Here is a 22,878-nt window from a genome sequence, read left to right on the forward strand (position 1 = left end):
GTCAGTCAGCTTTGTGGGCATCACTGCACATGTTTACTAAACATTATTGCCTGGACAGTCAGGTCTGGAGAACCGGCTTCTTTGGCCGCTCAGTTCTCTAGGACATATTTCAGGGCCCTAGTTTTGTTCCCTAGTCATCAGTGTCTTGCACGGCTCTGCGCTTCTGGAGTGGAATGTCATGTAAAAGAACTAACGTCAGCATGCAGGGGCGCGTCTAAGTAGATACGCGATGTCACAACGGCAACCATGACGCCGTATCAGGAACCAATCTGGGAAGATGAACGTTGGAACACATTCTTCTCTCTGCTGGACACACAGAGGCAGCTGGACCCCAACAACCCCAGAAATCATCCAACGAACACTGAACCAAAGACACCAGTCCTCATCCGATAATCTCAAGGGAAGGGGGTTTGGGAACAAACAAGAAACTAAAATAAATAGTTAAATAAAAAGCTAAAATAAAGAAAGAAACAAACAACGGGTGCATGCTTGCGCCGGTGGAGAAGCAAACTTTGGGTCACAGAACAATCTGGGAAATCTGTACTAAAGCTAAGAATGAGTATGGAGACCAGTTCCTGCAGCAGTAGTAAAAGACATCAATAGGAACACCAAATAATCGATGACATAAATCATGCATAAACTTCTGCATTGGGTCACGATAAAAGAGGTCTTTTAGAATGATTAGAATAAATCAGAACTGCACTCATACCATAAGGCACCAAAGATAAATAGATACTCACACAATATTGCGCCAAAGATAAATACGCACTCACACAATATTGTGCCAACGAAGATTACACATAAGCACACCATACATTTTTATTTCAATGAGATAAGACATAATCTTTATCCTTCAGCTGAAGTATTTCCAGGGTTTGAGAGTGTTACCAAGACCTTCTTTCATATAGAAAAAACAGACATTACAGGATAACAATAAACACTGCAATAATAACATACACTTATATCAGCAAGAACTATGCACAAATTACATCAATGATATGAGGAGGAAATGACCAAAATCCAGGCAAGTAGCGTAAAGTAAGCTGAGTGGGAACAAGAGGGAACTGTGATATAGGAAACATAGTCAGGAAGTCTCTGACTGTGAAGAGTTTTGGGCGCAGTTACCCAAGATCTCCCTGATAACCAAAAATGAGCCGGGAGTCAAAACAATGGAATTCCACTGAGCACAAGAGGTAAATGTTGCTCAAAAAGGATTTAGACATCTGCGAGTAGCAGCAGCAAGGATGGAACAGGACTCGTCCGACCAGCACCTGCAGAGAAGAGCGGTAATGCCGCAGGATCTTCAACAGGAAACTCAATGCAAAGCACTGAAGATGAGCCTGGATGAGAGTTAAATACCTTTTGCCAGGCTGATGAGTCATGTAGGTTGCTGAGCCATGAAGGTTGCTGAGTCATAGAGGCTGCTGAGTCATGGAGGCTTGTTGAGTCACATGTAGGCTACTGATTCTTGGAGGTTGCTGAGACGAGCTCTGGCGTGGCCTGGAAACAAAGATAAGGAAAACACCACCACATACTGGAGTGTTGTGAAGAATGGTCGTAGTCAATATTCATAGATCATCCTTTATTAATAACATAACCCCGAATCACAGAGGAGACGCGGACACAGCCGCCGACCAGCTCTCACACCCGAACTGCCCCCAACTCCCTTCACACATCAGGAATCCCCACCACAATTTGAATAATAGCACATTAAGCAGAGCGAGGATGCACGAGCACAAGAACACTGCTGTGCAGTGCTCGAGTCTAGGAGTGCGAGGAACAGGTTCCAGGCTCGAACACAGCTGTGCAGTGCTCGAGCCAAGAAGTGCAAGGAACAGGTTCCCGGCTCGAGACACAACACTTCTCCCCCCTTTACAATAACAAACAAAATAACAAACAAAACGTAAGGCTCGAACACAGCTGTGTAGTGCTCGAGCCAAGAAGTGAAAGGAACAGGTTCCCGGCTCGAGACACAACACGGAGCAGAGAATTAAAGAAATATAAGTCCGCTTTTCTTTCTCAGGGAACACAGGGAGTAAAAGAGGGGGTGAGCCAAGGGCGAGATGCATGTGTTGAGAACCTGCTAGGAGCCCCCAACCTGACAGGCAGTCTTCCTAGTTAGAATGTAAGTGAGTGAAATGCACCTAGCGCCCTGGGGTTCACCCTGAATAGTTCCCCTACTACTGCTGGAGTGCGGAAGGTGCTGGGCAGTCCGATGGATTCTGACACGCCGATGATTAATATGGAATCAACCTACGCCACCTACCGACATGCAGGGGTACTGCTGAGAAAATATTCTCCGGATCCAGTGTGACGCCTGGGGGTAATTTTAAGGTAAGGAATCTATAACTAATATATGTCTCTTACAGATATATCATTACCGAAGGTAAATAACTTGTTCATCACTGCTAAAGTGCATGTACTCTCTATGGTAAATTTAGTAAGATTGGTCTACACGTGTTTGGCATATTTAATTTACCTATCAGTCCATTGTAAAGTGGTATCTCATATACCCAGGGCCTGTAAATTAAATGCTACTGGTGGGCTTGCAGCACTACTTGTGCCACCCACCACAGTAGCCTTTCAAACCTGTCTCAGGCCTCTGCCTCTGCAGGGCCTACGCACTCGTTATACTGCCACTGGGCCATGGCATGTAAAGTGGTTGCCATGTCTATGGCTCCCCTTTTACTACACATCATTTATCCCTAAGGTAGGCCCTAGCTAGCCCTATGTGCAGAATGCAGTGCAGGTAAAAGGTATGACATGTGCCTTAACTGTATGACATGTAAAAGTGACAAACAGCCTATTTGATTTCTCACTGCTGTTAGGCTGCCCTCTCATAGGAATGCATTGGGGTTTCCCTGATCTGTGCTTCAGTGCTAATTTCTGACATGAGTGGGGAAGCGTGATCAAGTTTGATATGTTTTGGAATAGTGGTGATAAATGCTACGTATTGGTGTTTGTGGATCATTATATCACTATTTTAGAAATTCAACTTCTAGAGGTAGGCATTTCTGTGTGCTATGTGTCTTTGTGCCTGCCTGTTGTGTATTGACTGTCTGGCCTTGGAGTGAACAAGGCTGGGGAGGTACAGTGGCTCCAGAGAGTCTGGATGAGTTAGCACTAGGCTGAATAGACCTAGTCTGCACTTGGAGTGGAGGGAGGACTAGCACCTGCACCTGAATAGGGCTGTGTCTGCCTCCCTGTGGTGTATATGGGGCTAGGGCCTACACTTACAATGGGGAGTGTTGTGCACTGTAATGATGTTGTGAAAGTGCCCCCAGAACTAATTTAAACTGGGCTCAAGTCCCTAGGCCTGGGAGCACAAAGACACTGGAACTATACGAGAAGGGGCAGTGACCCCATGTCTGTTGAGCTTGCTTTGGAACTTCTGGAACTGAGGAGAGCACACTGCATTGGCTGCAGTGTGCCAGGAGGAACCACCACTGGGGACTGATCTGTTGCCAGCTGGGCAGCGGAAGGGACTGCTGCTCTTCTGAGGGGCTCTGTGTGCTGGCCTGCCTGTGCCCAACTCTGCCCTGTATGCTTTTGGACTCAGCACGTTGTGAGCGCTGGAATAGTTCCCTGCTATCACAGAGCGCATGAAGAGCACTGTTTGGAGTTGGGAGGATGCTTCTCCCTTTGGTTGCTGGAAAAGTGTGGTGAACACTGTGGACTCAGCGGTGCCCGAGCCCAGGAGTGGGCCAGCCCTGCCCTTAAGTGAGGAATGGGCGCTTTGTGTTAAGGTATTGTAGTGTAGTTCCTATTTCCCTAACAGGCTCTGCGCATTGGACTAATATTCACTATAGTTTTGGCATAGGACTGAGGTCAGTATGCCCCTATCGAGTACATTAAACTTAATTACTTTGGGTGCCAGCTAACTCAGAGAACACTAGAAACTCCTTGTGAAACAAGAAGGGAGTAGTTTCTGGCAACCGCATAACCTGGAATAATGGGCTTGATAATAAGCCCTTGTTAATTCCCATACAAGCCCATGTTCTGATATTTACATGGGCTTCTATGGGAATTAACAAGGGCATATTATCAAGCCCATTATTCCAAACGTTGATTACATACTCCGTCCTCCGCTTTTTTAGTAGTTTTCCTCCGTTTATTTTATACCTGTTACTTTCATTTTACCCTCCGCCAATCTTGTCTGTGATCGATGAGATGTCCTGTGTTTGTCTTTGGCCTCCGATGTTATCAGACTTGGTCACACGTATACGTAAAAAGTAATTTGAAGCACGTAAGCCACAGCCATTACGACGCGTGTCCGTCACCAGAAAGCCATTATTATGCTTATGCCTTTATCATGGGTAATAAATGTATATGGCTAACGACATACTCGTGCTCCCATCATTATCATTGCAGGTTGTTCTCCCGCTCAGTGCTTTGGGCACCACTAACTCAGTGAGCAAAGAGGCCAGGCATGTAGTAGTGGGCCCCTTGTTTTGTACTTTGGGAACAACTCTAAAATGGCGTAGAATACGTGCGCCCCATCTTTTTTATACATAGGGTCACGTGTGTAGTGATGGATGTGCTGGATAGGTGTGGTATGGGTGTATACCAGCCATGAGAGAGTGTGTGTCGATCTGACAACTAGACCTGCAACTAAGAAATTACTACAATGGACTGTTGTTGTGTTTTGCTGGTAGCGTAAGCACAGTAGGCTTACTAACGTATTCAGTCTTGATTAATTTACCACCTCCCCAGGGGCTTTTAAATGTTGGGAGTGGGGTTCATAATGGTGTTGACTTTTCTTCTTTAGTGTGCAGTGCTATAATATTGTTTTATAAAATGAATATGTCTTCAAACTATCTTTACTCTTACGATGTACCTGCGATATTTCCCTAATTGATTTTAAAAGTAATATTCGCTTCTTTAAAGTTTAAAAAAACTATTTTTATGATTATCCCAGATAAGGTCTTCTCTTAATATGTACATTAAATACATAAATATATGTTTTTGAACAATTAGAATCTTACGTGGAGTACGTGTACGGGGTGCCGTATATGACATCACACGGGATATATATATATATATATATGTTTTTTTTAAACGCAGGGTACGCGTTTTGGGCGAAAAAGAAAAAAACGCAAAGCCCGCTTTATTGTTAATTAGCCTCCGGGAGGGTCAAATCTCTGGGGCAATTTGTTTTTCATAATGGGGGCCTAGAGGGTCTCCCCTGCGCGGGGATCGCTACCCCCCGGATCTTTAACTATCTGTATGCAGGGGGCTCAAGGCCCCCCGGAGTTCCGGGGACCGCTTTCTCCTCCACTCCCCCCAGCCCCGGGGCCTCTTTTTATTAAAAAAAACGGTGCAAAGGGGTTGCAAATGTGGTATTTTGGTTTTGTTTCTGTCTTGTAGAGGATCCAAGGTAAATATAAAGTTTTTTTGTACAGCCACTACTTTTCTGCCTGTTACCATAGTAACAGTTCATGGATCATTTGCGTGAGTACAGAGGTTAGAAGTTCATCGCAATATGTTTCTAATTGAAATACTTACTGTGCTGGAGATTTATATTTATTTTTTTCATAGGACCCGTTAGTGGTAGAAGAAGTTCATGGAAAAGTTTTATTAAGGATTCCTTCCTGTTCGGGGAGTATTATGGTAACGTGCTCCAAGCAGGAATTTACGAAGTTTAATGTTCATTGGCTGTAAAGTATTAAAAGTAGAAGGCTTAGCAGTCATTCCTTGCTCGTCTTTGGAACAAGATGGACATTTTATTGGCTAAAGTGTTCCGAACACAAGTTTGCTCCTTAATGGGTGGGAACGGTTCATTGTTGTCAGTGATATTGTGGTGCATTTTGCAAAGGAGTAGGGGGAAAGAAAGTAGTAGAGGGCAGGTTATGATTAACTGTGTACAGTGCCCATAAAGTGGTGGAGAGGAATTATGAGGTAAACTATTTTTTATATATGTTTCAAGGGCCATTTATATAATTGCTGTGTGGTGTATAAATCCCGGCGGAAAAATAACACTGTTAGTAGTACTATTTACTTATAATGTGGTGTTTACTTTCAAGATGGGGAGGTGTGGTTGCGCAGCAAAAAATTCAGTCTAGGTTTTAAACAGCTTTTATTAAGCAAATACAAATAAACTTTCTTCAGAAACTGTCGCAGTATATATGAAAGGGGTGACAATTAAAAATGGAATTTCATAAAATATCAGTTAAGCGTGGCTATATAGTTAATTTTTTGCTACAGTTTGTAAAACTGTTGCCCCACATTCTTGTTGATGTAAGAGGGCATCAGTTACTTTTAGATAAAGTAGAATAGAAGTGCTACAGCAAACACTCCCGCACTACATTATCTCAGATCAAGAGAACAAGTAAAACAGTAAAATCTAAATTGTTTCATATTACATAGAAATGCATGCATTATTATTTTAAAAATTTGTATTCTGTACAATTCAGAAATGTGCTGTCGTAGTGTTTACAAGTTGCAGACAGTTCCGCTAATAAATCACATACTCACCAAAGAATATATAGAATGTTACTCTTATGATATAAAGTACAGGTCCTATATATTCTTTAGGGAGAAAGTGAATAGGAATCGCAAATAGGAATAGAAATTAGAAAATAACATTTAGAAATGTAGGGTTTATTAAATATTTAAAGTAACAAAGTATGCATGATAGCTATATTTTAATATATATAAAATATCTGATCAGGTTTTTATAAATATTTGATAATTATATTACAGATGGCGCTGAAAAATCTCCCATTCCTATTCGGTAGCAATAGGACAATCTATTATAATATAACGATTGATAAAATTGTTACAGTAAAAAGAAAAGGAAAATAGAGTTATGTATTTAACAGAACATCCATAATGAAATAGTTTCGAGCGATAATTATTTACTGAACTTCTTTTCTCCGGGAGGTGAAAAAATTAGATCTTCATGGCGACGGGTCATAAACTCCTCTGAGATCATGACGGTGAGAATAATAATATGTATATATTCTCACAGCATATGATCACAAGGGGAAAATAGACTGAAAGCCGCAAGCCGGTAACGTTGCTTACTTATTGTTACTGTTTGTGACGACGGATTGTGAATTCCCCTAGCATCACTAAGACTGTTAATGTTATAATATACATATTAACAGTATGTGATCTCTAGGGGAAAACATAATAACAAGTGTATCATTGTCACGTCGATTGTAAATGTTTAGGGTGTACGTCGACGGGTTAGCAACACGTCTCCAGCGAAGTACAGTATCAATATTATAATATAAATAGTCACTGTATATAAGGTAAAAAGAGCCAGAAAAGGAGTGATATTTGTTATAATATATCTGTTTCTAAGAACAAGCTGCTGACATTACAGAGAAAAAGCCAAAAACATGCAATAACATTTTTTTCTACATATGAATGTTTAAATATTGACAAATAGTCACAATTTATAACTAAGTACTATGCCTATGCCATCTTGAAACAACTTACAACTCCGGAATATGTTTGTTGATGCAAAAAGAGAATCCGATGCTAGAGAACGGAACCTGCAACAGAGATTGGCGAGTCAGAAATAACTCGGAAAAACGAAACTAATTGCACAGTAGGTGTGGTTTATATAGTTTTTTGTTGTTTAGTAGTCTATGGAAGGAAGATGTGGCTCTGCCTATGTAGATGGCACGTTTTGCAGTTTACACGTGCTCACGTTTTAACTGTTTTTCATCTGCACATGTTCGGAAAAGTTTAAAACTGTGAAGCTGTAAAGGTTTCGATTTTGATAGTAACACATATAAGGTATTATTATCTACATACGTTGGAGAGTTTAAAAAGTGATATTCGGTAAAGTGTGTCTTTGCATTTTCATGATTAAAAGCATCTAAATAGGAGACGTATAAAAAATATCATCATCATTAGAAGAAAAAAAAGGTTTAATATTTGTTATTTTTATGGTTCTTAATTTAAAAAATGCTAGCATTTGTAAATCGTAATCCTACCCTCGGAAAGGTGTGCTGGCACTTGGGGCTTTGGGAAGGTTATTAAATAATAAATGCCCTTTTCTATGCACCTGTAGACTTGGCTTTTAAACTTTTAATCGCCTCGTCTATATATTTGCACTTCCTCGAAACATTTGGGTACTGCTATTTTAGTATTGTAGTGAGCCATTCAGCAGAATGCCCTTATGTATGCACTGTGCTAAAAATGAAGCTCTTCTAAATTCAGACAGACACTCTCCTTGCAGAACTGTAATTATCCAGTCAGTACTCAAGTAATCATGGTGCAAAGTAGGACTTAGGCCATGTACTGCTTTAAACCTGTATAGAGTATGCATGCACTCTTCTATGTAGCTGCACATTTGTTTTTTATACATTCAATTGTCCAGTCTGTATCATTAGACGTTCACAATCACTCTCACTCTCCTGTTTCAATATTGTAGTGAGCCATTCAGTATTATTTCCTTATATATGTACTGTGGTAAAACTGAAGCTCATGCACTCTCTTTGCAGAACTGTAATCCTTCAGTCAGTACCCAAGTAATTATGGAGCAAAGTAGGCCTTAGTATATGTACTGCTTCAAACTCCTATTAACTATGCATGTACTGTTCTATGCACCTGCAAATTTACCTTTTATATTTTGAATTTCCCAGTCTCTATCCTTACACTTGCACCAAACACTCTGTCATTCCTGTTATAGTTTTATAGTTACTCCTTGATTAGTGTGTAGTAATGCATTCACTACATTCAAACAGTAATCAGCAAATGTGCAATAAGTGGTACATTCCCAGAGATATGGCAGTTATTGTGCACTGTGATATCAGCACAATGGATGCACCGTATTTACAATGTAGTGTATTATGGAGCAAAAGCGGCACGGATATGTGATGTATTTGTGTTGTCAAGGTGGTGCATTGCTTGACTTGTGTTCCAAGTGCAACGCAGCTCCAGCAATGCTCTTGTGGTCCTATGCTCACAAAGCTGTGTCAATCCTTACACCTGTTTCAAGCAGTTGCAGGGTTTCGATGTAGCATAGGCCTAAAAGTGACTGAATGAAATAGTATAGATTTCACTCAGTTACTTTTAGGAGGTGTTCCTATGCTAGAACATCTCCACTCCCTCCCCGCCCCCCCTCTCTGTGCAGGAAAGTCTCTTTCTGGCGCAGTGCTTTAGAATGTGATGCACGTTACATATGCATTACATTGTAAATATCAGGTAATATGGTACATCTTTTGCAACACCGCTGCATCGCAAAAGTGACAGAAAAGATGTGTAAAAGAGGTGCAAGGGGGTTGTAAATTTGCTCCTAACACATACAAATTCACCTAGGTAGTTTCACTAGCAGTGCAAATTGAAGTATAGACTTCTAACATATTTATATGGATGTGTTACATTGAAGTGCTTTAGAGGTACTACGGTATAGTATAGGTAAACACCCTATACATTTATGCTGAAGCACGCTCTTATAGTTTTGCACTTTCACATTCACCATACAGTACTAATTCATTCGTTCATTTATGCACTACACATTAAATCTGACACATTTGTAAACACTAATATAGATATATAGTTCTTTTTTTAAGCCAGTGGAGGTCGTTTTGAAAAGAAGTGGGGTTTTTTCTTTTTAGTTTTCTATTTTTTTTGCATTTTTTCAGCAAGTTTTTAGTTTTGTTTTTTTTTAAAACCAAAAAAATGAAACTGGATACAAAAAAACTGTGGAACAGGAAGAAAAAAGAAAAAAAAATATTATTGTTTTGGGCAACGGTGCTTTTCTTCACAATGAGGTGAATAGACTGCTCACCGTAACAAAGGAGTTCTCTGCAAAATTTACAATGAATTGTAAGATCTGCAAACTGAGGCACAATAATAGGATGCGGACTGCTCGGATGAGGTGGTGGTGCAGTTGAGGTAGAAGGAACTGCAGGTTGAGGGTTCTCCTGGAACCTTTGTGTTGCCATCCTTCCATAATTATTTGGATGCAAATTTTTGACATGGGGAACCATTGAGGCTGTCCCGAAAGAGTTCTTTTTAGTGGGTTCAGCCCTGGAAAGTGTAACCTCACAGATGTTGCATGTTAATTTCGGTACATTCCCCTTTTTCTGTCCCTCCGGAAATGAAGAAAACTTCCAAATGAAAGTTTCTTTTCTCTTTTTCTGAGGTGGCTCAGTAACAAAATCTTCCTTAGAGAAATGTACTGATGAAGTCTCAAAAAGAGCAGCCATTGTAGAGTTTGGTTGTAAAAGACTACAGCTCCACAGAATAGATGTTTTTCGTATAAACCAATCAAAACTCTCCTTTTATGGTCACATGACTTTGCGTACGCTTACAGTGCTCTTACGGTGCTCTTAAGATGCAAGTACGTACGACGTACCTATGCGATTTGCGTAATTGCTTTTAAAAGTAATAATCACTTATTAAAAGTAAAAAAAACAATTTTCATGATTGTCCTAGATACTGTCTTCCCTTAATATGTACATTAAATACATAAATATATGTTTTTGAACAATTAGAAACTTTTGCGCTGTACGCTTACGGGGCACCGTATATGACGTCACGCAGAAGTGGTGATGTGATGCGCAAGGTCAAAGCGGATCCGTAACGCGTGCGTGGCTACGCGCAGAGGACCATTTGCCGTACAAAGTGTGGTGCGATCACTGTACGCGTAAGGTGCGATTACCCAAAAAAATATGAAAAAGGAATTATACAGTTTTTAATTGGAAAAAATGGGGGGAAAAATGTTTTATAGAAAAAAAATGGGATATAGTTTTGTTATTTTACATTAAGAATATGAAATATAATTTAAAAAATAACATAAATATAAGTATTGTTAATAAAAATGTAAGAAATTAGTATAAAAAGAAAGAAACTGAGCCTTTGAAATTCACTGAAAAAACCATAGGTTTCAGCCACGTTATAGTTAGGAATTAGCATTTAGAAAACCTTGCAAATTCACTGAAAAAAACATAGGTTTCACACGTTATAGTTAGCTGGAGATTTCACTCATACAAAACAATTGAAATTCCCCCGTTATAGTTAGTTCAGCTAACTATAACTCGCGCGCCCGCAATGCACTGCTGATGACATCACATACTACATCACTCATGACATGGTCAGTGACATCACTCATGACATCACTGATGACATCTCAAGTCTCCCTTGCATAAAACTATGATTGCTTGATGTGTTTCTCTAATGTGACCCTGATGCTAGTCTATTGCTGACGAAGTAGTTTGCCATTCTTGAAACAACAATGCTGCATGCGCCAGTCGTAATACGCTCACTTCATGTAAGAGCTTGGACTCGTTCTCATGTGTCTAGTCGTCATAGCTTGCATGTGTAGCTCTGCCCAAGTTGCTTACAACATTCACGGCCTGGCTGGTTACTTGGGTCGTTGATGCGAAATCCGACCACTCAATCCTACCCAAGTGGGTGTAGCGACCACCTCCTCCTCCCAGCGCATTGGTGACAGCTAATCATTCTTCACTGATCACGGAAATAGAAAGGTCTTCAACAGTTTCCTGAAACAGAGATAATTAGGTTCAAGATGAATAGAGTCTGGGACCTGGTTCCAAAATTTTGCGGCATGAAAAGAAAAACGTCGGCCACCCATCCGAGCCCGTTTAATACTAGGGACTGTCAGAAGCTTTTTATGGTTAGATCTTAGAGTCCGGGAGATCTGATATAGTTGCAGCATAGGCTGAATCAAAGCGGGTCCATTGTCAGTGATGGACTTATGAACAGTGCACATGGCCTTAAACCAGATTCTTTGCTGCACTGGCAGCCAGTGTAACTGACAAAGTGCTGACTTAGCAGAATTCCGCTTTGGTACGTTCATTAGAAGTCGGGCGCCGCAGTTCTGAACAATCTGTAGAGTTTTAATGGTTCCATGAGGTGCGCCCAGGTAGACCGTGTTAGCATAATCTAGCCTCGATAAAATAAGGTCTTGAACCAATAGACGTCTAGCTTCATCGGAAGGAGAGGAAGAATCTTCCTTATTGATCTAATCAAACCGTAACAGGTGGCAGCAACTTTACATGATTGTACTGAGAAACTAAGATTAGGGTCCAACCATACGCCTAGACTCCTAATTTGTTTCTTAGGTGAAGGGGGAGGGCCAAGGCAGCTAGACCACCAGGGATCTAGATTCATGGAGGCCATGTGTTCAAGCATCATAATTTCCGTTTTAGAGCCATTAAATTTAAGGAAAGACAAATTCATCCACTCTGGTACTTTGCTCAGACAGGATGTAAGATTCTTGTCGCAGGTAACATGTCGGCTAAGGGACACCACCAGCTGAGTGTCATCAGCGTAGGTGACCAACTGGACCCCCCAGGGAAGCACCACGTCCGCCAGGGGCCTCATATAGATGTTAAACATGTTCGGACTTAATGAGGATCCCTGGGGTACACCATACTGCAGAGGAATATTTTTCGAAAGAACATCCTCTTCAAACACCATGAAAGATCTGTCAGAGAGAAAGGACTGCAACCACTTAAGGGCAGTCCCTGCTACACCCATCTCCCTCAGTCTTTGAATCGTGATAGAATGGTTTACTGTGTCGAAGGCTGCGCTGAGATCTAATAAAATAATAGCAGCGCAGCCTCCGGTATCCACGATTTTTCTGGCTTCTTCATCTACGGCAAGAAGGGCGGTCTCCGTGCCCTGCTTGCTTCCGAAGCCCTTCTGGGTGGGGTGCAGGCCTTTGTTATTCTCCACAAACTTAGCTAGTATGGAATTAACATATTTTTCAGCAGGTTTGCTAATACCAGGCAGTAAAGAGATGGGGTGATAATTCGCCCAATCCTCAGGGTCTAAATTTCTTTTTTTTAGCAAAGCTTTAACTCTTGCTTGTTTCCATAGAGGCGGGACCAGTCCGGTTACAAGGCGGGAATTAATTACATCCCGACTAACTGGGGAGACAGTCTCCGAGACCAACTTAAGAATGGGAGGGGGCGCGACATCAGCCGGGGATCCTGACTTGAGATTCCCCAGGAGTCGCTGCAGATTGGATAGGGCAAGCAGAGCAAATTCCTCCAGCCTAACTGGTTGAACGGGTGGAGAGAGTTGTACTTCAGGCTCAGTTTGCTGAAACAGCGAGTAAATGTTGGAAACCTTAGTAGCGAAAAAATTTGCTAATTCATCACAGCATTTTTGAGCAATCCCCAGTTCAGTCGGAGGAACAGGAGGAGTGATCAGGGATTTAAAACATTTTAAAATTTCCCTGGGAGAATTTGAGGCAGAGACAATCTTCTCCTGATAGTAGCTGGCTTGTGCAGCTTTTATTTTACTTTTATAGAGCCTAAGTACAGTTCTATAGTTGCACTTACTGGCATCCAAAAAATCCTTCCTCCATTTCTGTTCGGACTGCTTACATGATTGTTTAAGCAGTCTGAGTTAGAGGGAGTACCACGCTTTTTTATTAACGCCAACTCGATGGCAGAGTTCTTTCTTAAGGAGGGTAAGGTCCAAAGAAGACTCCAGTCTGCTATTAAAATACTCATTTGCCCTAATAGGATTAGCGCAGAATGCAGGGGTAGCATTGTTAAGGTTAGTAGCCCATTTTTCCACTGAAAGTTTAGACCATGTGCGACCAAATTTTTTTGTCCTTATAAAAGGTTGTGACCGATCTACAGGGGTCCAAGCAAAAGATAACAAAAAATGGTCCGACCAAGGTACAATAATGGTCTCAGCCAAAATAATGTTATCAAGATTAGTGAAAAAATGGTTGAGCAAATGGCCTAATTTATGGGTAGGACCAGTAACAATTTGTTTCAACTGAAAAGCTTCAAGGCCTGCCAATAGATCGAGAGATGGGGAGGTGTCAGGTTCGTCGAGGTGAATATTAAAATCACCCAGAACAGAGAAATTGGAGGTGAGACTGGCACAATTTATAGCAATGTCTGGCAGATCATTGCAGAAATCGGCGTGTGCTCCTGGAGGGCGATATAGCAGAATTCCTGAGAAAGTACAAGTAGGAGAGAAGCCAATAGAAAAGGAAACACTCTCACAGTCCAATAAAAGACACCTAGTTGATCTACAACTATAAGTATTTTTGTATATAATGGTAATCCCCCCACCCCGTCCACTGTCTCGATCCTGTCTAATGATAGCATAGTTGGGTGCAAGGGCCCGGACCACATCAGCATCCGAGGCTGTATTTGTCCATGTTTCAGTAAGAAAGAGAGCGTCAGGACTCCTTTCTTCTAAAAGCAGGCATATTTCATTTGCGTGCTTGGGAAGGGAACAACAATTAAGTAGTAAAAAAGAAAATTATTTCACTTTCCCAGCTTTTAAGGGGGGAAGCTCTGGAGGCTTAAATTTAAAATTACAGAGCGGACAATAGTTATGTATTTGTCCATGTTTCAGTAAGAAAGAGAGCGTCAGGACTCCTTTCTTCTAAAAGCAGGCATATTTCATTTGCGTGCTTGGTAAGGGAACAACAATTAAGAAGTAAAAAAGAAAATTATTTCACTTTCCCAGCTTTTAAGGGGGGAAGCTCTGGAGGCTTAAATTTAAAATTACAGAGAGGACAATAGTTATGTTCCTTCCCAAAAGACAAAATATGTGTACATATATTCGTCCTCTCACCTCTAATCCTCAAAAGCTGCTCCCTGTTAAAGCAGGAATTACCAGGGGGAGATTGAACAGGGGTTCCGGCCCCTAGACCCATCCTGGCGCGGACGGGCGCAGACGGGCTTGCCTTTGGCTGCGCGGGGGACGGGGCATACTATTTAAATAGGCTGGGGTGACTGGAGCGCTAAACTCCCTGGCCCCCCCCTCGCCAGCGGTCAGAGGAGCAATGGAGCCGCCTGCTCCCTCCACACAATGAGTGATTCTATTTCTAACACATGTTACAGGAAAGCATGTATGACATCATCCACTGAGTGGGAGTGTTTTGTAAAAGTTAGTTTCATTTAAATATATATACTAAGCAACTACACAAGTAAAATTAGTATCCTTTCTATACTACCAATGAGTGATTCTATTTCTAACATATGTTATAGGAAAGCATGTATGAGGGTCTGTATTAGTGTGTAATTCAGTGTCTGAGTGGTGGTATGGCTCCATGAGTGGCTCTATGAGTGTGTGTCTGAGTGGCAGTGTGGGTGGAGTATCAGTGTATGGAGAGGCATGCAGGTGGCTGCATCAGTGTGTAAGAGGGTTTATGAGTGGCTGTGTAGGTGCATGAGTGGTTGTATAGGTGTGTGAGTGGATGTATGAGTGTGCTAGTGGGTGTGTGAGTGGCTGAATGGGTGTGTGTGAGTGATTGTATGTGTGTGAGTGGGTATATGAGTGGCTGCATCAGTATGTGGGTGGCTGTATGGGTATCTTATTGGGTGTGTGAGTGATTGTCTGGGTGTGTGAGTGGCTGTATAATTGTATTGGTAGGTGTGCAAGTGTCTGTATCGGTGTGTTTATGAGTGGCTCTGTAGGTGTGTGAGTGTGTTTGTGAGTGGTTGTATGAGTGTGTGAGTGGTTGTATGAGAGTGTGAGTGGTTGTATGAGAGTGTTAGTGGGTGTGTGAGTGAGTGGTAGTGTGGGTGTGTGTGGGTGTGTACATGCTTGCATGGGTATGTGAGTGGCTGTATGGGTGTTTGAGTGTGTGTACGAGTGGCTGAATGGGTGGGTGAATGGGTGTGTGAGTGTGCGTTTGTATTAGTGGCAGTGTTAGCGGGTGTGTGAGGAGTTGTGTGGATTTGTGAGTGGTGTGTTTGTGGTTCTGTGGATGATGTCATCAGTGATGTCATTAGAGGTGTCAGTGATGTCACTGACCATCTCTTGAGTGATAGAATATGTGAGGTCATAAGCAGTGCATTGTAGGGGCACAAGTTACAGTTCGCTCATGCGACTATAAATGCTGAATTTATATGTATTTGTACGTGTAAAATCTGAGCCTAACTATAACATCCCTGTAAAAAAGAAAATGTAAGCGTATTTTTATGTTTATTAGTTCTATTTCCTAACTATAATGGCCCTGTAACCTTAGGTGTTTTCAGTGAATTTCAAAGGTTTTTCAAATTCTATTTCTAAAGAATTATGCCCCTCAAATGGTTAGTGTTTGGAGTCAATTTCTAGAGTTTATTTTTAGTATTAAGTATACTACAATTTTTTTAGCTTTTTAATTTAGTAATTTATTTTTAAACTAGTTATTTAAAAAAATACTTAGTGCGGCCTTCGACATGGTCTCCCATGAGATTCTGCTCCCTAGTCTCAGGGAAATCGGGGTTAGTGGCGGGGCCTTGGCCTGGTTTGCATCTTTTCTATCTGATCGCTCCTTTCAGATCCACGCCCCTCCATACCTGTCTGGCACGCACCTCCTCAACTGTAGTGTTCCCCAGGGTTCCTCTCTGAGCCCCACGTTGTTCAACGTCGACGTCTGCCCCCTTACCCTTTTGGCCAAAGACTGGAAGATTAATATGATTTCATACGCGGACGACACACAACTGTACTTCACCATCACTAAGAACGCCGTGCTGAACCAGCTAAAATTTCGTGAAGATGTGCTGGCCATCTCGGATTGGATGGCTGACAACTATCTTCAACTCAACTATTCAAAAACGGAGGTGCTTCTGATTGGCCGTGATTCTCAAAAATGGGACCATCAGTGGTGGCCTGCAGCATTGGATCCTACCCCTCAACCGAAAGAGGTAGTCAAGAATCTGGGGGTCCTGATGGATAACTCCCTCTCTTTCGAGATACATGCAAAAAAAGCTGCAGGAACCTGCTTTGGCCACCTACGTGGACTCAAACCCATTCTGGGATTTTTCGAGGCAACCACCCGTCAAGTAATCAGTCAATCAGTGGTTTTGTCACATCTTGACTACTGCAACGGGTTGCTACTGGGCGTCAATAAAACGGTCACGAAGAGACTTCAAAGGGCTCAGAATGCGGCTGCCTGCACCCATTTTGCCTTACCTAATTCTGTCACACCTCCCATCTTCTGCACCACCTGCACTGGCTGCCCATGGAACCAAGAATTCAGTTTAAGACTCTCTGTTTGACCCATAAGATCTTACACGGCCAGGGCCCCCAGATTTTGCAGGGACTTTGTACTTTCTATGTTCCCACACGAGCATTGTGCTCTGCAGACCTGCATTTGGCCTGCACCCCCATGGTGCGCAGGAGTAGTGATTCGCAAAACTCGTAAAAATGAGTAACTTTCTTGAAAAACAGATATAGGGGGCCATATATCTATTTGTAGATATGTTCACACTTATATCATTAAGGAAAATAGATAGAGTTATATATGTGAAATAAACTTTAAAACATTTTTGCTGACTCCACGGATCTGCTTCGTGAATTTATTCTGATCACGTGATCGTATTTAAAAACCATAGAGTACTTCTGGTCCCGCCTGTGTTTTGGGAATCGCAGAGGTAAAACTTGTTCAATTACATTTACAAAAACATTATGTATTTTACATTAACTACATATCTGATTTTTACCTTTTAAAATATATGTTATGTTATGTTAGTCGAGCTTATATAGTGCATGGCTACCCCAGCGTTCGCAGACAGAACCAGGAGGGGAAAGACACAGCAGAAAGGACAGATAAGTATAGTTGCTTTCAAGCGTAGGCAAGTGCGACTACCTTGCTAAATGGAGGCAAACAGACAGGTTTTAATCTGTTTTCGAAAGGTCCGGTGATCTTGTGTGCTGCGTGCCTCGAATGGAATAGAATTCCATAGGGCGGGGGCCAGAGACCTGAAGGAGCGGCCTCCTGCTCCTTCAGCCTCCCTCTCCTTCAGGTCAGGTACCCACTCTTTTCAACGTTTTCATGGAACCACTCACCGAACTTTTCAGTCTCTCCAAGATTCACTTTCACATGTATGCAGACGACATTCAAATCTACATCAAGATCCACTCACTTGAAGACATTAAATCTCTCAATGCAACACTACAAAACACCCAAACATGACTGGTCGAAAACCATCTGAAACTAAACTCCCTCAAAATGGATTTCCTCTTAACCGCTCCCCCTAACAAAGCGTCCACGATCCTGGACTGGATGAAGCACCTAACAGCTCTCAAAGGACAACCTCTCATTGTCAAATCAGAGAAATCGCTAGGTGTGACTCTGGATAGTAACCTAAAGATGCAGAAGCATATCAGCGCTTCCACAAAAGGAGCTAATTATCGCACGAAGCCCCCACGAAAACTGAAACCTTTCCTGCCAGCTTACGACTTTAAACAAGCAGTTCAAGCCCTAGTAATCCCAATAGTGGAAAATGGGGCTGTAATCTTATGCGACCTCCCAAGGTCGGTGACAGCCCCGCTAAGAGCCGCTATTAACACAGCTGCGAGACGCATCATTGGCTCAAAGAGAACCTCTTACATCTCTCCAGACCTTAGAGCCTTCAACTGGCTACCGTTTGAAGCTAGAATTCATCTGAAAATCGCATGCATGGCGCACAAGGCCTTAACCCACAATTCTCCGAACTACCTAGCTCAGAAACTGGTGCTTTCTGCTGGTAAAAAAGCCTCCAGGAGTACCAAGACTCTTTTACTGAAACCACAACGTTTTGTCAAGAAAAAATCCCACAACCGATCCTTCTCTGGAATGGCACCCAGGAACTGAATGCTTTTCCCACAGAAACGAGACTGAATCCTTCCACTGCCTCCTTCAAAAAAGAAGTGAAAGCGATTCTCATGGCTAAACTCACAGGAACTTACTGACTTATTACTGTATTTTAATTACTAGTCTGTTTTACAGAGCTTTGTATTTTAATCGCTAGTTTTATATCTATTTGAGTATTGTATATCTGAATCACCATAACTGTGTTTTCTATGTCTATTCTTGTTTCCTACATCTGACATGTAAAGCGCTCTGATACCCACAAGGGTCTTGTTCGCGCTATATATAACCTTCAAATAAATACATAAATAGTATCTATTGTGAGTTCTATAGTTTTTAATTTGCCAATCGAAGCAACACCTTTTGTTAAGATCTTGGTTAATGTTGCTTCACATACAGAGGAAAATATTGAAACCTTTTCATAGTTAAAAAATAAAGTAGTTTAGTGGTTGGATAGGCATCTTGGTGTGATAGCTATTTATTCCAGTACATTAACATAGAATGGCATGTTTCTTGAATTAGGAGGGAGCGTAAGATACTAGGGGGCAACCTTATAGTTGTAAACATCAACCAGCTTGATTCGGCTGGCTGGATAATGTCACAACTCTTCTGCCCAGAAATTATACCAACCATAATGCAGATATTGCCCCTATGGTTCTTCTACGATCCTCACATGTCACAGGGTGTTCATCCCTTGCTTACTTTTGGTTTTCAAATAGAGGGAGCACTTGTTAATAACCTGATGTAAGTACATTTAATAGGTGTGAGGCTTTGTCTATCTTGGATATTGATGACTGACCTGATTCCATTTTCAGTCGTGATACAGATTCCAGTATTATTTTTATTAATATTCAATCTGTGATGCCTAATACTAATCCAAATATGCTAGAATTGTTGCTGACTAGCTCTCTTGCCATTGTGAACTGGAACATAGCGGGTTTATCAAATAAGAGAAATAACTTTTATAACACTATATACTCCTGTTGCCCCCACAGCCTCAGGAAGATCGAAAGATGGTTTGCGGATTTGAGTTAGCTTTGTCCTTAGATTGTATAATCTCAGAGGCTCAAACAGGATTGCACAATTTTTTTTACCGTTTCCAAAACTGGGTAGTTTATTGATTGTTAACTTCTATAATTCTAACTATTCTCAATCAAATGTAGAACATACGCATTTATTAGGTCTTTTCTGGATAGCTTTAAGGCATGAGCCAATATAATCCCTTATTTGAGATTATCGGATGATTTCAATTTGCAGATATGTAAGGACCGTCGTTCAAGGTATGATAACTACTTTGTAGGTGCCTCAAATAGCGTTTTACATTTTTACATTTCGATCATTTATTGGAAGAGAAATTATGAGCACTGTTCTTCATGATTTTAATCTTTTATTTACAATGGATTTAACGGTGAATCATACCGTTAATGTTATCCCATCGACCTTCAAAGATACAGGATTCTGAATCTGTGCTTGATTTTATTTTTGTTTTTACGCCTCTTTTCCAGCTGTTAAGTGATTTTAGAGTTACATGGAGTGCCTTCACCATTTTCAAAAATTAATTCAGACTGGCTGTCTTTCTAATTTTTGTGTGTGCTTGGACGAATGATCTCATGCCAAAGCAATTTTGCATTCTTTTCGGACTATTTGTAATAAAGTTAAAGCAATCTTATGACCTCATCAAGGAAATCAAATCTAAGGAGTGTTTTAGGTGGTTTGACAACACATGTTCTGAGGCTTATCGAGATTTGAACAAGGCGTTAAAAAGTATCCCACAGGTTAGGTCAGTAGTATTAGCATGTTATATTAAATAAATGCAAGCGGTGAAAAAGAACAAATCAGAGATGCATGATGAGAAGTGAAATCAGTTAACACAGGGATCCACACTAAGAGACCATTTTAAATATTGGGAGATTGTTAACCACCCGCTTTTATTGCAATCAGAAGGGCTTGGCCTGTGCTCACATATCTTGCCTAATCCTTGGGTAAGTCATTTAATGGGCTTATATGTTCTTCAGAGCCAAGATACTTCAATACTCCCATGCCATTTGAGAAGTCTGAAATCCGCTTTTCATACAGAGAAGTTAGGAATGTGATGATTATCAGATTCCTAAAAATAAAGTTGAGGGTCCCGTGCTTAGCGGTGGGCATCAAATTCCGTTCCACTTGCGGAAATTGCGATCATTTGACTATTTCGCGTTCCACGGAGAGCGTGAAAATGGCAAAATTTCCGCGATCCGCAGCGTACCGGAATTTTGTTTCATGCTTGCGCTTTAAAAATATACGTTCTAGCACGCGCGATCGCCTTACCTGGATCCCAGCGTTCGCCGACAAGTTTTCCCGATCCGGTCTCGTGCTCCACGAGATGTTGGTAGCCGTTTGTGCTACCTCTCGCGAGTTTGCGCCCGCGATCCCGTCATTCGTCTCGCGATCATGCACCGCGAGAGTATGAGATCTCGAACACTTCATTCTCCACCGCGAGTGAGAGTGTGGACGTGAACACGTCATTTTGGACGTGCCATCGACATCCGGCGGGAGTAAGGTGAAGCTCGGGAACTCGAACATGTAAAAAGTTCTATCTGGAGAAGAATATCAGCTCTAGCAGCATAAAACCTTCTGCAAATGATGATTTGGATGAAAAAAACTCCTCAGATTGACATTTACTGGCCTTTTTTGTTGAAGGAGTCCTTTTTTAAATGGGGGGGATGGAGGAAGTGCCAGAGAATCTCCAACTTCCTGTTCCTGTCCAGCAGGCTCCTCCCAGTGCTTTGTCCATCTCTTGCTCATTCTGCCTTTGGATTTTGAGCTGGAAAGATCACTCTTTTTGTCTGCTGCATCAATGCCATTGGATTTGAGGATTTTTTAATTGGATATTTTAAAAGTAAGTGGCCGTTGTGTCTATTTGATTGGGGCATTGCAGTTGTTGCAACTACAATTTAATTTTAGTAACTATCATTCCTTTTTTTTTTTAAATGTTGTGGGTAGTAGTAGTCAGTAGGCCCAGAGCTAGGCATGGGTGGGTGCACGATGAAGCAACTGTTCCTTTGGTGTTTTTTTTAATGTATTTCATTTTCAAGCATCATTTAGGGCATGGATTGAGTTGGGAAATGTGTTTTTTGGGGTGGGCTTTCTGTTGTTGGGCCTGGCCATGTGGCTGGTGGCCATTTAGAAGCCTAGGCCTGCAAGCTTGTCTGACCTTGTCTGCCAACAGGCCTGATTTCAACCAGTAGGCTCAGAGCAGATAGCCACAGCTGCATTAAACAACTGTTTCTGTGCGGTCTGTTGAATTTAGACATCATTTAGGGCATGGATGGCATTGCATTGAGTTGGGAAATGTGTTTTTTTGGGGGTGCACTTTCTGTTGTTGGGCCTAGCCATGTGGCTGGTGGCCATTTTGAAGCCTAGGCCTGCAAGCTTGTCTGGCCTTGTCTACCAACAGGCCTGCTTTCATCCAGTAGGCTCAGAGCAGGTAGCCACAGCTGCATTAAACAAATGTTTCTGTGTGGTCTGTTGAATTTAGACATCATTAAGTGCATGGATGGCATTGGATTGAGTTGGGAAATGTGGTTTTTTTGGGGTGTGCTTTCTGTTGGCCATTTTGAAGCCTAGGCCTGCAAGCTTGTCTGGCCTTGTCTGCCAACAGGCCTGCTTTTATCCGGTAGGCTCAGAGCAAAATTGTTTCTGTGTGGTCTGTTGAATTTGAACATCATTTAGGGCCTGGATGGCATTGGATTGATTTGGGAAATGTGTTTTTTGGGGTGGGCTTTCTGTTGTTGGGCCTGGCCATGTGGCTGGTGGCCATTTTGAAGCCTAGGCCTGCAAGCTTGTCTGGTCTAGTCTGCCAGCAGGCCTGCTTTCATCCAGTAGGCTCAGAGCAGGTAGCCACAGCTGCATTAAACAAGTGTTTCTGTGTGGTCTATTGAATTTAGACATCATTTAAAGCATGGATGGCATTGGATTGAGTTGGAAAATGTGGTTTTTTTGGGGGTGGGCTTTCTGTTGTTGGGTCTGGCCATGTGGCTAGTGGCCATTTTGAAGTCTAGGCCTACAAGCTTGTCTGGCCTTGTCTGCCAACAGGCCTGCTTTCATCCGGTAGTCTCAGAGGAGGTAGCCACAGCTGCATTAAACAAGTGTTTCTGTGTGGTCTATTGAATTTAGACATCATTTAGGGCATGGATGACATTGGATTGAGTTGGGAAATGTGTTGTTTTTGGGGTGGGCTTACTGTTGTTGGGCCTGGCCATGTGGCTGGTGGCCATTTTGAAGCCTAGGCCTGCAAGCTTGTCTGGCCTTGTCTGCCATCAGGCCTGCTTTCATCTGGTAGGCTCAGAGCAGGTAGCCACAGATGCATTAAATAC

Source organism: Lissotriton helveticus, chromosome 5_1 (genome assembly GCF_964261635.1).
Source record: "Lissotriton helveticus chromosome 5_1, aLisHel1.1, whole genome shotgun sequence".
Taxonomy (NCBI): Eukaryota; Metazoa; Chordata; class Amphibia; order Caudata; family Salamandridae; genus Lissotriton; species Lissotriton helveticus.